Raw genomic sequence first — 14402 nt, forward strand, 5'->3', positions numbered from 1 at the left:
AGTGAACAACAATGCTTAGGCCTCTACTTCCAGCTTATACATACTATATACATTTTATGGACACAGTCAATTTTACAATAATTCTATTTTGTTTGTTTTTACTCCTGAATTTCCTCTACCCTCAACCTCTCCGATCATTTTCATGATGTCCATCCGGTTTGCTTCTATATGCCATATCTTTCTAACTGTGCTCTTTCACAAAAGCTCTCAACCTATAACCTGTATACTTATTATGGAAACAGTATGCTTACATTATTAGTTATCTTGTTGTTATTAGTTGTTGTTAGTTGTTATTAGTCCCATCCTTCAACTCCATTCAACACCTCCCATCTATCTCTTAACACCATCCATATTGGATTTCTATTTGCCATATATTTTTCAACTGTACTGTGATGTTTTGCAAAAGTTCTGAACCTTTCTATTCTCATTGTTTCTACAGATTGTACATTAAAAATAAACAATTTGGCTAAAACTATTATTATATTATGTCATGAACCCTGCGTCCTGAGTCTGTTCCTGCCTGGGTTGCCATTTTTCTGCTCGGTACCTCCTGTTTTCCCAAAGGTTCCTGAACGCACACTGTCCGGTAGCCGGGCAACGTTGCTAGGCGGGTGATCTCTTGATTACCCGCACCTGCTTCTCATCAGCCTCGGCACACCTGGTCCTGATCATCACCCCTTCTTAAACTCTGACCTGACATCTATTCCCTGCCGGATCGTTAGCCATTAACAGTATGTTTTGCCAGCGTATCAGCCTCTGAGTACTAGCGTTAGTTTTGTTGTTTTTGCACCTTGTTGACCTGCCTTGTACTTACCTCCGTTTTTTTCTGTCTACAGTCATTCTCCCGGAACCTTCACCCAACCCCTGCCATGACATCATTTAATCTGCCACTTCACCTCCACCTACTCATCTCCGCCACCCGCTCCGTCTCCTGGATTATTCTGCATCCTTTTGAATCTGTAAATAAACACTCACCTTCGTTCAACTCACCTTGTCCTGGTCTGCTTCTGGGTTCGGTCTTAGAGAACCGTGACATATTATTGATCGATTGACTATGACTTTTCAGATCACCCAGTAATGCTATCTGCAGGGTTAGCTCCAGGTAAATATTGCAATCCTTTAGCCATTCCTTGACCTGTGTCCAAAAACAAGGATTACTTATAGTATATAGTGTCCGACCGAGGTCCCCAGTTCTCGTCTAGAGTCTGGAAGGTGTTCATGGAACGTCTGGGGGTCTCGGGCCGGGCTGACCTCTGGTTTTCACCCCGAGAGCAATGGGCAGGTGGAAAGGGTGAATCAAGATGTGGGTAGGTTCCTGCGGACCTACTGTCAGGACCGGCCGGGGGAGTGGTCGGTGTTCCTGCCATGGGCAGAATATGCTCAGAACTCTCTCCGCCACTCCTCCACTAACCTAACACCCTTCCTATGTGTTTTGGGTTACCAACCGGTCGTGGCACCAGGGCCAGACCGAGGCTCCCGCGGTAGATGACTGGTTTCGGCGCGCGGAGGAGACTTGGGACGCTGCCCATGTTCGCCTCCAGCGCGCCGTGCGTCATCAGAAGTTCAACGCTGACCGCCACCGCAGGGAGGCCCTGGTGTTCATACCGGGGGATCGGGTCTGGCTCTCGACCCGGAATCTGCCCCTCTGCCTGCCCTGCCGGAAGCTGACCCTGCGGTTTGTGGGGCCGTTTAAAGTCCTGAGGAGAATAAACGAGGTGACATACAGGTTGTTACGCCACCCTGATTATCGTATTAACCCCTCGTTTCATGTGTCTCTCCTCAGGCCGGTGGTAGCTGGTCCGCTCCAGGAGTCTGAGGTACGGGAGGTTCCTCCACCTCCTCTGGACATTGAGGGGGCCCCTGCTCCGCGTCCTCCTGGCCGTCCCTGAGGCCGGGGTCGACGCACTGCTGGAGCCGCGCGTCAGGGGGGGCTACTGTCACAACTTCCGCCGAGGCTGCCCCTCCTCCTGGTTCAGGCAGGCTTCGGCGTTCGTCGTCACCGGAGTACTAGCTACTGCCGATCCCATTCTCATCACTCCACTTGTCATGTCTTGTCAATCACACACACCTGGTGCTCATTCCCCTAATTAGTATAAGTGTTCCCTCTGATCCCCTTGTCTTTGTGAGTGATTGTTTTTTGTGAGAGCGTGTAGCTCGGTTGAGCTACATTTCACTGTGTTATTGCCAAGGTGGATGTTTTCCCTTGTACAGTTTCGTTTGACGCTTGGGGCGTTTGATTTATGCAAACGGATTAAACTCTGGACTTTGGTATTTTACCTCCTGCGCCTGACTACTTCTTTCACACCTCGTCACAGTAGCCTACATGACGCGAAAATACAAACAACCAATATTTTTCAGTTATGGGAATCATCTCATATTCATGATTTGGCTCAAAAGCTGATGAAGAAAGATAAGAATGGGCTTAATATTAATTAGACAAGTGATTAAATATTTGATTGATTCATTGATTCATTTGTTCATTCAGGGCAGAGCCCCACCTGTTTTGAGCACCACCTGTTTAGCATTTTGTTGCCTGTTTTGCATTATATTTTTGTATTAATTCAAGTCACATATCAGTTTGCAAACAATGTAAAAAAATTAATACAATCCTTTAGTTTATAAAGCTGCATACAAACATGGTCTCTTTTTTTGAGTAAGGCAGCTCCAAAATGCAGGTGTTTCAGCCTAGCTCAGTGCTTTCTTTGGTGGATGGGCAACCAGCGAAAATATAGAGCGTAGGCGTTGGCAATCTTCTATAGTTGCACTGTGATTGGCTCAGTATTCTGTCACTCATGGGGACACTACGTCTCCGCAGAATCTACAGGGAGAGATGGGCAGTTCAAGCCCATTTGGGTGCTGCCATAGATTTACATTAGAAGCGCCTGTCCAAGAAGGCTCAAGGTCATTGGCCACAGATAAAATGACGTCAAATCACGTTATCTCTACAGTAGCTTTGTTTGAACTGAAAATGTCAACATCATACTTTCAAAATGTTAGCTAGCAAGCTAGACAAGCAGTCATCGTCATTAATCACGTCGACAATCTACTGGCAAATCCTTTTTAACACTTGTCATATGAAGAGGAATTATAGATAAAACGTATCGGTGCTCATTAGCCATTAGATATGTACATCACACAACAAGTCGGAAATTGCTAACTCAACAATGAGTGGTTTGGAAGGAATCACTGGCTAACTGCCAGCATCGCTATTTTGCTTCCCCTGCCTGCTATTCTGTGGAGAGGGTGTGTTGTCTAAGTCTAAACATCTGTCTGAAAGGGTCTCAATTCCAAGCTTAAAAGGATAAACATTTACATGCAACACCATGGGCTAGTAAAGGTTGAACACATTGGCCATGCTGTCAATCCAGCATGACTTCTGCCGCGTTCAAGACAACTGGGAAAATAAGTTTTGAACGGTCATCCAACTCGGAATTCAAAGTCGGGAACTCTGGCCTCTTTCTAGAGCTCCGTCCTGAAGATCACTGGTGTCATGATTCAACCTTGTTATTTCCGAGTTCCCAGTTGTCTTGAAAGCACCATAAATCCAGAGAATGCCAGACTTTGATGACAAAATGTGCCCACAAGAAGGACCGCCGCGTCACCTTCCTGTTGAAGTTAGCACAACAACAGTGAGTCCAAAAATATGTCTTGTATGCTGCTGCATAAAGGATGTAATATGCCATGGAGATATGTACAGTATACTGTAGCTAATATCGTATCTGAAGATTATGCCTTTGTTAAATGTTTTTCATGAAGAAATGGAATGTTGTTTGTGTTAGTATCAAGAGGGAATGTTTTGGGTGTGACGTCAAATACAACAGACCGGAAGTGTGTTGTAGACAGGGGAGACTGGGGATTGGCCAGAAGAGGGAGCTTCATTGTTTATAAATAGGGGGGTTAAACGAAGAAGAAAGGGAGAACGAGCAGCCATTCGGAGGCGTCGCTCTCCGGGTGTCATGTCACCTGTCATTTATGCTGTAACCTCGTGATTTTAATAAAAGCCTCTAACACGATGCAGCATAGACGGACTCTTTGTTGACAGCAATAATGGCCACCATTCACCCGATACGACATAATGGCGCCCAACGTGGGGCTGGGTTTGCGTCTCCTCTTTGTTTCAGTCAACCGCCAGGCTAACTCGCTTTGAAGCATGGCCAAAAGAGGGTGAGTTTTTCTTACCGCTTCGGAGTTTGTTAGATTGGATACGACTTGTGTACACTGGAGAGATGTACCATACGACCTTGCCTCGGGTGGCGTTATTGCGGTCGACTAGAGTCTGCTAAAATTTATTCCATTGGAAACGGCAGATAATTGGAAGTTTTTAGAGCATTAAACGGTAGGATTTAAGTATTGAAGTGTACGATTAAGGCAGATATGCGCATTCTTTAGGGCACCGTGAATCTGGTAAAGACCTCGAAGCGAGGCGATTCTTTAGGAATGGGCCATGAAATCCTTGCAACGCGTTCGGTGTGGTAAGGTTGATTCTGGGAATTATAAGCTGGACGGATTATATGCATGTTATGCTCATCGTATAGTTGACGAAGTATATGTGTGGGATAACCTCTCTATGATTATCCAGAACTTACGGCAGCATAAAGTTAGGCGGAGATATGGATAATGATGGACAATGATTTGGCCACGGTGCAGGTTACTTAGGGCTGGGTAGGCCGCAGTTAGCTAGAGGCTAAAGCTAATGTTAATGCTAAATGGGAGTGTGTTTCATGCTACATGGTACATCGTGGCTAAGGCTAATGCTAATTGTGTTGTGTGCTACATGCTAATGTATCCTTAGAGACTCCATTGCGATGGATTAAAGTCTCTTAAATTTGTCTCTGTGTTTAAGTCAGGTTATATGTTTTGTGAGCGCTGTTAAATGTTGTTTGACTATAAGGGGGAAACGGGAGTTACAGCTGGACTGTGATTCTGTCTGTTTGGGGAGGGAGTAGAACATCTTTCTTCCACGGTGAAAAGGTATTTTTGAATGGCTGTGCGCATGCGTTTAATTTTGCGACACTACACTACAGAAAGGGGGAGTTTATGGCACGAGATTAGGACACGTTTTGGTTTACGGCACTAAACTACAACACAAGGGTATTGTAAAACTACAAAACAAAATGGTGGGTTAAGGTCATAGGTCCCATTTGGCGTTACCCTGCAAGGGGGAAATGGACACAGACAAAGAGGAGAGATTTTAACACGAGTATTCTAGTTTCAACGGCGGCTGCTTAAAGATGAAACTTGTTTTGTGACCTATTGAATTTATACATTAAATATATGTTGGCGAAGTATAATGAATTGAATTAAATAATTAAAAGACGATTAAAATTAAATAAAAATGTTTTTGAGCGATCTATTTAGTTCTGAGGTTAGTCTTAGAGTGAATAATGTAGAACGAACGAATATTGAATGGTTGGAAATACTCAGTGATTGCATTAACTACTAAAAGCTTTTTCTGTGTCTTTGTTCCATTGTCATGAGAGACAGGAGAGAGGAGGGGCTAACGTGTGACTGACGTGCGTCACGTGACAAGGTGTGACGAGGCAGAGGATCAGATATCAGGCTAGTTCACAAAAATCATCCCTTACAAAATATTTGATGACAATTTCACATAGGCTTGGCAAATGATTCATTAAAAATTGCATTTTGCAGGCTCTGTGTATCACTGGGGTTTGATTGGAATTGGGTTGGGAATCAGGTACTGACATTATTCGGCAATTAAGTTACTTGGGTGCATATTAAACAATGGAATTTATAAAAATCAAAGGGTTGTAAGGTTAGAAGGCTTTGTTTTTGGGGGATTGCTTTGAAGATGACTAACTTCATTTACTTGCATTTGATGGGTTGTGGTAATATAGCCACCACTAATGGATAAATTGGTGGCATAGGATATAGGAATAAAAATTAGTTTTAATTATTCAGGATTTTTAATAGATTTTTTTTGGAGTTGTTAGTTTTATATTAATAATTAGAGGGGGGGAAGCCATAGGCTATACAGTCTAAAATAAGATAATTCATAATAAAGGAATATAAAAGAGTAGTTACAATGGGGAGAAAGGACAGCAAGGCTAGAGGAAGGTGATTACACCGATTGATATAGGGGAAAAATAGTAATCCTTTAACTAAAGTAGTGTTAGAAAGTAGTGTTAGAAAAACTAATGGCAGAAGTTAGTACACCTTTCTCACATACGGATTCAGCAAAAAGTACAGCTTAGGGATGTTTATCCTCAGCTTTCAGTGATCATCCAGCAGGGTGATTGTTACATCAGAGATGAAGATGAATAATAGATAGAGGGCAAGCAGAAACGACGATGAAGATGAATCCAAAACTCCAGAAGGAAGAAAATGAGATGTCTGGAAGAGAAGAGTGAGGTTAAAGAAGACGGGGATGATGAAGATGAGAGTGATGATGAAGAGGTCATGCATGGGTGGATATGACTCTGTGATCAGAAGGAAGTTGAAGGAAGAAGGATACACGAGATTTGATCTCTGATGAAAGCAAAGATGAAGAAAGCGATGAAGATTTGGAGATTAAAGGTGCTTTATGTTCAAGAGGATTTTATCCTACAATGACTAGCAAAGAAGAAATAGAGATATAGACCGATGTTTATCATGCCTGGATAAAGCAAATAGTTTAGAAGTAACACAGCTGAAGATACAGAAGAGGAGAAACTGCTGAGAGGATCCCAAGAATTGGAGAAGAAGAAGGAGAAGATAAGTTTTGGTTATGAAGAATCAGAGTGAACCAAATCAACAATCACTGTTACAGCTTCAACTGAACAATATCAAATGCAATTGTAGCCAAGGGGGGTACCAAATGTTCCATATCCAAAGCCAGTTTTTGGACAGACACAGAATTGAAGAGGACGAGAAGACTTAGAAGAAGGAGGAAGATTTCAGCTACACTTCCAGCAACTTTCAGAAGACTGTTATAATTGTGGACAGATTGGGTACTTTACCTGTGATGAAAATGCGTCAGGAGGAAACAACAGAGGAAGATAAAGGAGCAAGTGAAGATCACCTGTTAGTGCCTAGAAGATCCGGAAGGGGGGTATCAGCTGAGAGCATCGATTAGAGAAGAAGAGAAAATAGCTAACAATTGAAGTAAAAACAACCGACCATTAGAAGTGATGGTGAATAGTGGAAAAACTTATCTGGGTTCAGCCTAAAGAGGTTAAACATCTCACTAATTGATAACTAATTAGGATAGGGATTTGAGGTAGTAAAACAGTTAATTACTCTTAAGGTACTAATATTAGAAAATACTGTTATTGCAGTGTTGGGAAGAGATGCATTGTTTAAATTGAATTGTACAATAAGATGTACACTAGACGACTGTCTATTAGACAATCTGTCTGAAAAGTTAAAAGGGGGGACTGTTTATTCTGGGTTACATTCTTACACTAAGAGATTTCAGGCTAGGCTAAAAGGTCTTTAGTCGTTTGCCAAGTCTGTGTGTAATGAGTCAGAAGCAGGTGGGGAACTTGCCCAATCACATATTCAAAAAATGTGGTGGTAAGGGATTTTGTGAATAAATCAGGGGAAAAAGTTTTAAATGTTATGAGAGAAAACATTAGATTAAAATAAGTTAGGAGGACTAGGTTGAAGGAACTCTAAGACAGTAAGCTAAGTTTCAAAGTTAGTAGTGAGAGAGAGAGAGAGAACAGTAGTGAAGGACATTTTAAAGTTTAGTGGGAAGATATGGTAGGAGTTTAGATCTGTTAGGAGCCGATGCATTGATAAGAGAAGATTGAGGGTGATTGAGTATCTATAGTTACAGTTCCCAGCAGGGAGATCAAGGTAATTATAGGTGTATTTTGTGTAATCAGAAGTTTGAAAGTCAGGAATTAGAGATAGGACTGAGAGTAGGAAAAAGTGACACTAGTGGTGATAGATGGAAGTACAAGCAAAGACAACTTTTTTCTTTGGGGAAAAATTAGGAGTAAATAAGGACATTAACACTTCAGTCTATTATAACAACAGTGAGAAGCAATTTAACTCTTTCAACATTGATAGTTATTAAAGCCATACATATATCGCATTTGATTATAAGGGAACCAATACAGCACCAATTTTAGGGGAAAGAATACTTATTAGGTTTAGGATGGGGACGTTCCTCCCATATGGAGAGATAATTATGGAGAATAAGTATTGTTATCAGGACCAGGAGTAGAAGCTGTTGCACCTAGTCAAAGGAGGGATAGTTTGTACAACGATATGAAGTGGAAGAGGTTAGGAGTGACTGTTCACTTATGTTGCGTAATGTTACAGAAGAAAGGTCAGGGAGAATATATGTATACTTATCTAGGGCAAGCATTAGAAGTTGTTCCGGTTAAGAATTATTGGTTAAAAGGCTATGTAATTCGTAAAGTGACGCTTATGATGGAAGATTTCAAATCTGTTGAAGTTTCACAGTCACCAAGGGAGTTCAGGAAGAATATGTTACAGTAGTCACTCCAACAGTGAATAATACACAGAGGATAATGGGAACTTTTGCACTAGAAGTAATTAGGGTTGATACAGCAATTAAGTCAACTACTTTAATGGTAACTTTGGAAGGGATTAATGATACGTTGGCAATAGCAAATGTAGGGAGTATGACATCGACAACAACTTTTCTGAAATTAAGGGGTTATGTTACGGATGGAGGGTGCTGTCAATTATAGTACGAATAGGGTTAAAATAGGAGAGCAGATAGTAGTAGAGAGAATATAGATTCATCATGGAGGACAGGATGAGGTCTTTGATTTTAATGACAGACGAGGAGAGGTATCTGATCAGTACCGCTCGTTCTTCTGTTGTGGAAATTAGAGATAGATTAACTCATTCTGTAAGATCAGTGAGGAATCTTGAGGGTCCATGTCTGTTGAGAATTCCAGCACCAAACATGTTAGACGGTCGCGCGGCCTCTATCAGGTATGGGTCAGTCTTATGCTTTGTCATGACTGTGGTATCAGCAACAGTCATTGACAGATAAAATAATGTCGTTGTCAGAACAGTGGTTTAAGCCTAGGTTTAAGTGTTCTTGGTTAAATGAATTACCCTATGGGAATTGTTAAATGGGAAAGGAAAATCAGGTAACAACGGAACCCTGAAGTATTCAGGTGAATCATTGAGGGCTAAAAGTTGTTTTTGTTCTAATAAAACATATGAGGTAAAGGGTATGTTTATGGGAATATCAGATTGTGATGATTATATGATGACTTTGGATAAGCATGACCTTAAGGGTAATTAGAAATATGTTACTTTTTATGTACCAGTTAGTAGGAACAGCAGGACTTTGATGGTTAAAAGATTAGCTTTTGACTGACAATGTGACTATTGGGAATTTTAGAGATATTTGGTGGGTTTGTGATGATAAAACGTATATATTCTTACCCTATGGATGGATAGGATGTTGTTAATGTCAACGTTGAAGCTTCCATATGAGGTTTTTACTATTAAAAGAGGAGTAGCACCGAACACAGATCAATCTGAAACTAGAGTTCAAAATAGGATGAAAAGGGACATGTCATAGGCTTCAAGCCTATCATTGAAGGATAAGTCTAAGGGAGAAGGGGGGACTTTATTCATGGTATGGTGTAACATTTGGGAAGATCATATTGATAAATATTAGTTATACTTTGAGTCCAGATAGTTCAGATAATATCACTGGGGTTATAGATGCATTGAAGGAAATAAGGGATGCATTTGGAAGACTTGGTTGCAAGATCAGTTAGGCCAGTAGGGGCAGTGATGGGTTACATTTTAATGGCAGCTTTGATAACACTGTGTGATGTTTGTAATTTGTTACTGATCTTTGAGAAAGCTATGATATTAAGATAGGTTGGAGTGATGCCTGGAGACAACACTCAGATGCCGGTGTTGACTGTTCCTGATCTGGATAAGGATGGACAAGTGGAACTGATGGATAAATATCATTTTGATTATTATTATTTATTTTTTTCAATATTGGGGTGATGTTGGTATGATTTATGAATCAAAGGGGGGAATAGGTTTATGTGATTCATACATCATTTATATATCATTTTTAAATTCTTAGGTGAAATTGAGGTTTAATTTGAAAATGTTGTTTTGCAAAAGATACTGTTTGGTCGTTTCTTTTCTTTTCTTCCAGAAGCATTTGGGAGAACATGTGGAGATTGAAATACTCAAACAAGGACAATATGAAGGGACAATATGACTGGAGGAGATGAAAGAAGGAGAGGGTGTGGAAAGATTCTGATTCCATCATCAACAATCCATTGGAAGAGGAGACTACGGGGAGATGAAGTGTAGTGGACTACATTCCAGTGTCTGCAATGAAATATAGACATGTGTAATACATAATTGTGTCATATTTTTAGGTATTAATTTTTGTAGAATGATGTTTGATGTTATTGAATACATGTGAGGATCTTAGATGTTTTTGTTTATTTCGGTGAATGTTTAGGGACAGGGAATTTAGGCAGGGAGAGTTCCACTTTTGGGTCCAATGGGTTGACCAGCCTTTAGAGTGGATGTTTTTGGATAGGATTTTGTTTGCAGGGGCTTACATGTGTATTTAATTGCATCATAGTTTGATTTTATTGTTTTGCTTACTCTGTGTATTATTATTATTAGCTCATTTGCTTTTCTTGACGAGGAGGGGATACTGTATAATGTTGTTGGGTCTGTAACCATGTTTGCCAGTGACAGTCTCTTCCCATTCAAAAAAAATGTGGGGGACAAAAAGTTCAGTAACAGACCCATGTAATTCCGGTTGTGTCACGCCCTGATCTAGATAACTCTTGTTGGTTGGGTCAGGGTGTGAGTTTCAGTTGAGATCTATGTCATTGTATTTCTATGTTGGAGATCTAGTATGTGTATGTCTAGGTTTGGCCGGGTGTGATTCCCAATCAGAGGAAGCTGTCGCTCGTTGTATCTGACTGGGGATCATACTTAGGCAGCCTGGTTGCCTACCTTAGTTGTGGGATCTTGTTTGTGTTCCTGTTAGGCTTGTTGTGTGTATAGCCCATAGGACGTCACGTTTTCGTTGTTTTGTTATCTTGTCAAGTTTTTATTCGTCTTAATAAACATGTACGCATACCACGCTGCACCTTGGTCTGACCCGTCTCTCAACGATCGTGACAGGTTGACATTACAAGGGTTGTTTTGTTTGCGCAATGTGCTATCTGTGCGTCAGTATATTGTCTATAAAAGTGGATCCTCGTGATTGTATTTTCTTTCCTTTTTACAATTGATCTGAATTCTATCGTGTCCATTTTGAAAGTGCTGAACAAATAGGCCTACCTCGTCGCAGTTCGTTTGCTTGCACTTATTTATACTTAGAGCTAAGTATTAATGATGTAAGAACAAACATTATGAATTTACTCAACATAAATGTATACTGAGCCAAAAAATAAACGCAACATGCAACAATTTCAACGATTTTACTGAGCTACAGTTCATACAAGGAAATCAGTCAATTAGGCCCTAATTAATGGATTTCACATGACTGGGCATGGGTGTGCCTGGGAGGGCATAGGTCCACCCACTGGGGAGCCAGGCCCAGCCAATCAGAATGAAGTTTTCCACAAAAAAGGACTTTATTACAGACATAAATACTCTGTTTCATCAGCTGTCCGGGTGGCTGGTCTCAGATGATCCCGCAGGTGAAGAAGCCCGATGTGGAGGTCCTGGGCTGGACGTTGGAGTGAAATTAACATTCATTTCTCTGGCAACAACTCTGGTGGACATTCCTGCAGTCAGCATGCCAATTGCACGCTCCCTCAAAACTTGAGAGATCTGTGGCATTGTGTGACAAAACTGCACATTTTAGAGTGGCCTTTTATTACCCCCAGCAAAAGGTCTACCTGTGTAATGATCATGCTGTTTAAATCAGCTTCTTGATGTCCCACACCTGTCAGGTGGATGGATTATTTTGGCAAAGGAGAAATGCTCACAAACAAGGATTTAAACAAATTTGTGCACACAATTTGAGAGAAATAAGCTTTTTGTGCATATGGAACATTTCTGGGATCTTTTATTTCGGCTCAAGAAACATTGGACCAACACTTTACATGATGTCAGTATAATAATGTTTGTGTATGGTTCAAAAGGCAAAACTCATGTCGGTGTTCGTTATTATAGAAGGTGAATGTCGTTCTTATCAACTTACACAAATCCACAAGCAAGTCAGCCATATCAGCTATGGTTTTTAAAAAGGTAGTAAATGAGGCTGAATGAACTGTTTCGCTGCCAGACAAAGTAGCAATGTAAAGTGCTAGAAAAAGAGTGTCAAGACACTGGAGCACCGTGCCCACAGCTCTGCTTTGAGGCTGACCATTAGGTACTGGTGACGTTACTGACACTGATAGTGGTGTTGGATTTTCAGGCGACTGTGGAGAGCTCAGCTGCCCCAATATCTGCTGCCCCCATATTCAAATTACCAGCCGCTGTCACACTTCTCATAGACCATTTAGGACAGCAGCAGCTCATGTTTCAGTCATTAGGACATTGACAAAGAATGCAGGTGCAGAGTCTGTTATTTCGCGCCGGTTAACATGCAGTGAGTCCACCTCGCACTTACAGATGAAATATGTCATTTTTGGGGCGACCCGACCAAATCACATAGAAATGTGTTATAGATCTGTCATTCTCATTGAAAGCAAAGCAGTAGATCTGTTCTATGTGTGTTATATGCTTCCCGTTCTTACGTTTAGTTTTTTGCATCTTTGCTTTTGGTTTTGTACACCAGCTTCAAACAGTTGAAAACACAATATTCTTGGTTACGGAAAATATATTCCACAGCAGTTTCTTCAGTTCTCAAGAAACTACACTGGACTTTGTGCAAACTGGAAACAGCATATCCTGAGGCTGCATTTATTGTAGCTGGGGACTTTCACTCTCTCAAGGCTGCCGGCCCAGACGGCATCCCAAGATGTGTCCTCCGAGCATGTGCAGACCAGCTGGCTGGAGTGTTTATGCACATATTCAATCTCTCCCTATCCCAATCTGTTGTCCCCAGTTGCTTCAAGATGTTCACCATTGTTCCTGTACCCAAGAAAGCAAAGGTAACTGAACTAAATGACTATCACCCCATAGCACTCACTTCTGTCATCATGAAATGCTTTGAGAGGCTACTTAAGGAACATATCACCTCCAACTTACCCAACGCCCTAGACCTACTACAATTTGCATATGGCCAGAACAGATCCACAGATGACGCAATCGCCATCGCACTGCACACTGCCCTATCCCATCAGGACAAGAGGAATAGCTATGCAAGAATGCTGTTCAACGACTACAGCTCAGCCTTCAACCCCATAGTGCCCCTCCAAGCTCATCACTAAGTTCGGAGCCCTGGGTCTGAACCCCGCTCTGTGCAACTGGGTCCTGGACTTCCTGACGGGCCGACCCCAGGTGGTGAAGGTAAGCAACAACACCTCTGCCACGCTGATCCTCAACACAGGGTCCCCACAAGGGTGCGTGTTCAGCCCCCTCCTGTACTCACTCTTCACCCATGACTGCGTGGCCATGCACGTCTCCAACTCAGTCATACAAGTTTACTGATGACACAAGAGTGGTAGGCCTGATTACCAACAATGACGAGACAGCCTACAGAGAGGAGGTGAGGGCCCTGGCGAAGTGGTGCCATGAAAATAACTTCTCCCTCAACATCAACAAAACAAAGGAGCTGTTTGTGGACCTAAATAGACAGCAGAGCGCACGCACATCGACGGGGCCGCAGTGAAAGTGAAAAGTTCCCCGGCATACACATCACTAACAACATGAAATTGTCCGTCCACACAGACAGTGTGATGAATAAGGCGCAACAGCATCTCTTCAACCTCAGGAGGCTGAAGAAATTCAGCATGGCCCTTAAGACCCTCAAGCACCTCTACATGAACCATTGAGAGCATCTTGTCGGGCTGTATCACCGCCTGGTATGGCAATTGCACCGTCCGCAACCGCAGGGCTCTCCAGAGGCATCTACAGTGACTTGCAAAAGTATTCAGCCCCCTTGGCGTTTTTTCCTATTTTGTTGCATTACAACCTGTAATTTAAATGGATTTTTATTTGGATTTCATGTAATGGACATACACAAAATAGTCAAAATTGGTGAAGTGGAATGAAAAAAATCACTTGTTTCAAATATTTCAAAAAAATAAATTACGGAAAAGTGGTGCGTGCATATGTATTCACCCCCTTTGATATGAAGCCCCTAAATAAGATCTGCTGCAACCAATTACCTTCAGAAGTCATATTATTAGTTAGATTGCACACAGATGGACTTTATTTAAGTGTCACATGATCTGTCACATAATCTCAGTATATATACACCTGTTCTGAAGGCCCCAGAGTCCGCAACACCACTAAGCAAGGGTCATCACCAAGCAAGCGGCACCATGAAGACCAAGGAGCTCTCCAAACAGGTCAGGGAC

General features: G+C 41.8%; 1 long non-coding RNA gene across 1 annotated transcript; it reads left to right on the forward strand.

Annotated features, from left to right (window-relative positions):
- The first annotated feature begins 648 nt into the window (after positions 1-648).
- LOC311108376 lies at positions 649-985 on the forward strand. Its single transcript, XR_014610508.1, has 2 exons — positions 649-731; positions 837-985. It is a non-coding gene; the product is annotated as an uncharacterized lncRNA (long non-coding RNA).
- The last annotated feature ends 13417 nt before the right edge of the window (positions 986-14402 follow it).

The sequence above is a fragment of the Coregonus lavaretus genome, assembly GCF_964263955.1.
Source record: "Coregonus lavaretus genome assembly, chromosome: 33".
NCBI classification, from domain to species: domain Eukaryota; kingdom Metazoa; phylum Chordata; class Actinopteri; order Salmoniformes; family Salmonidae; genus Coregonus; species Coregonus lavaretus.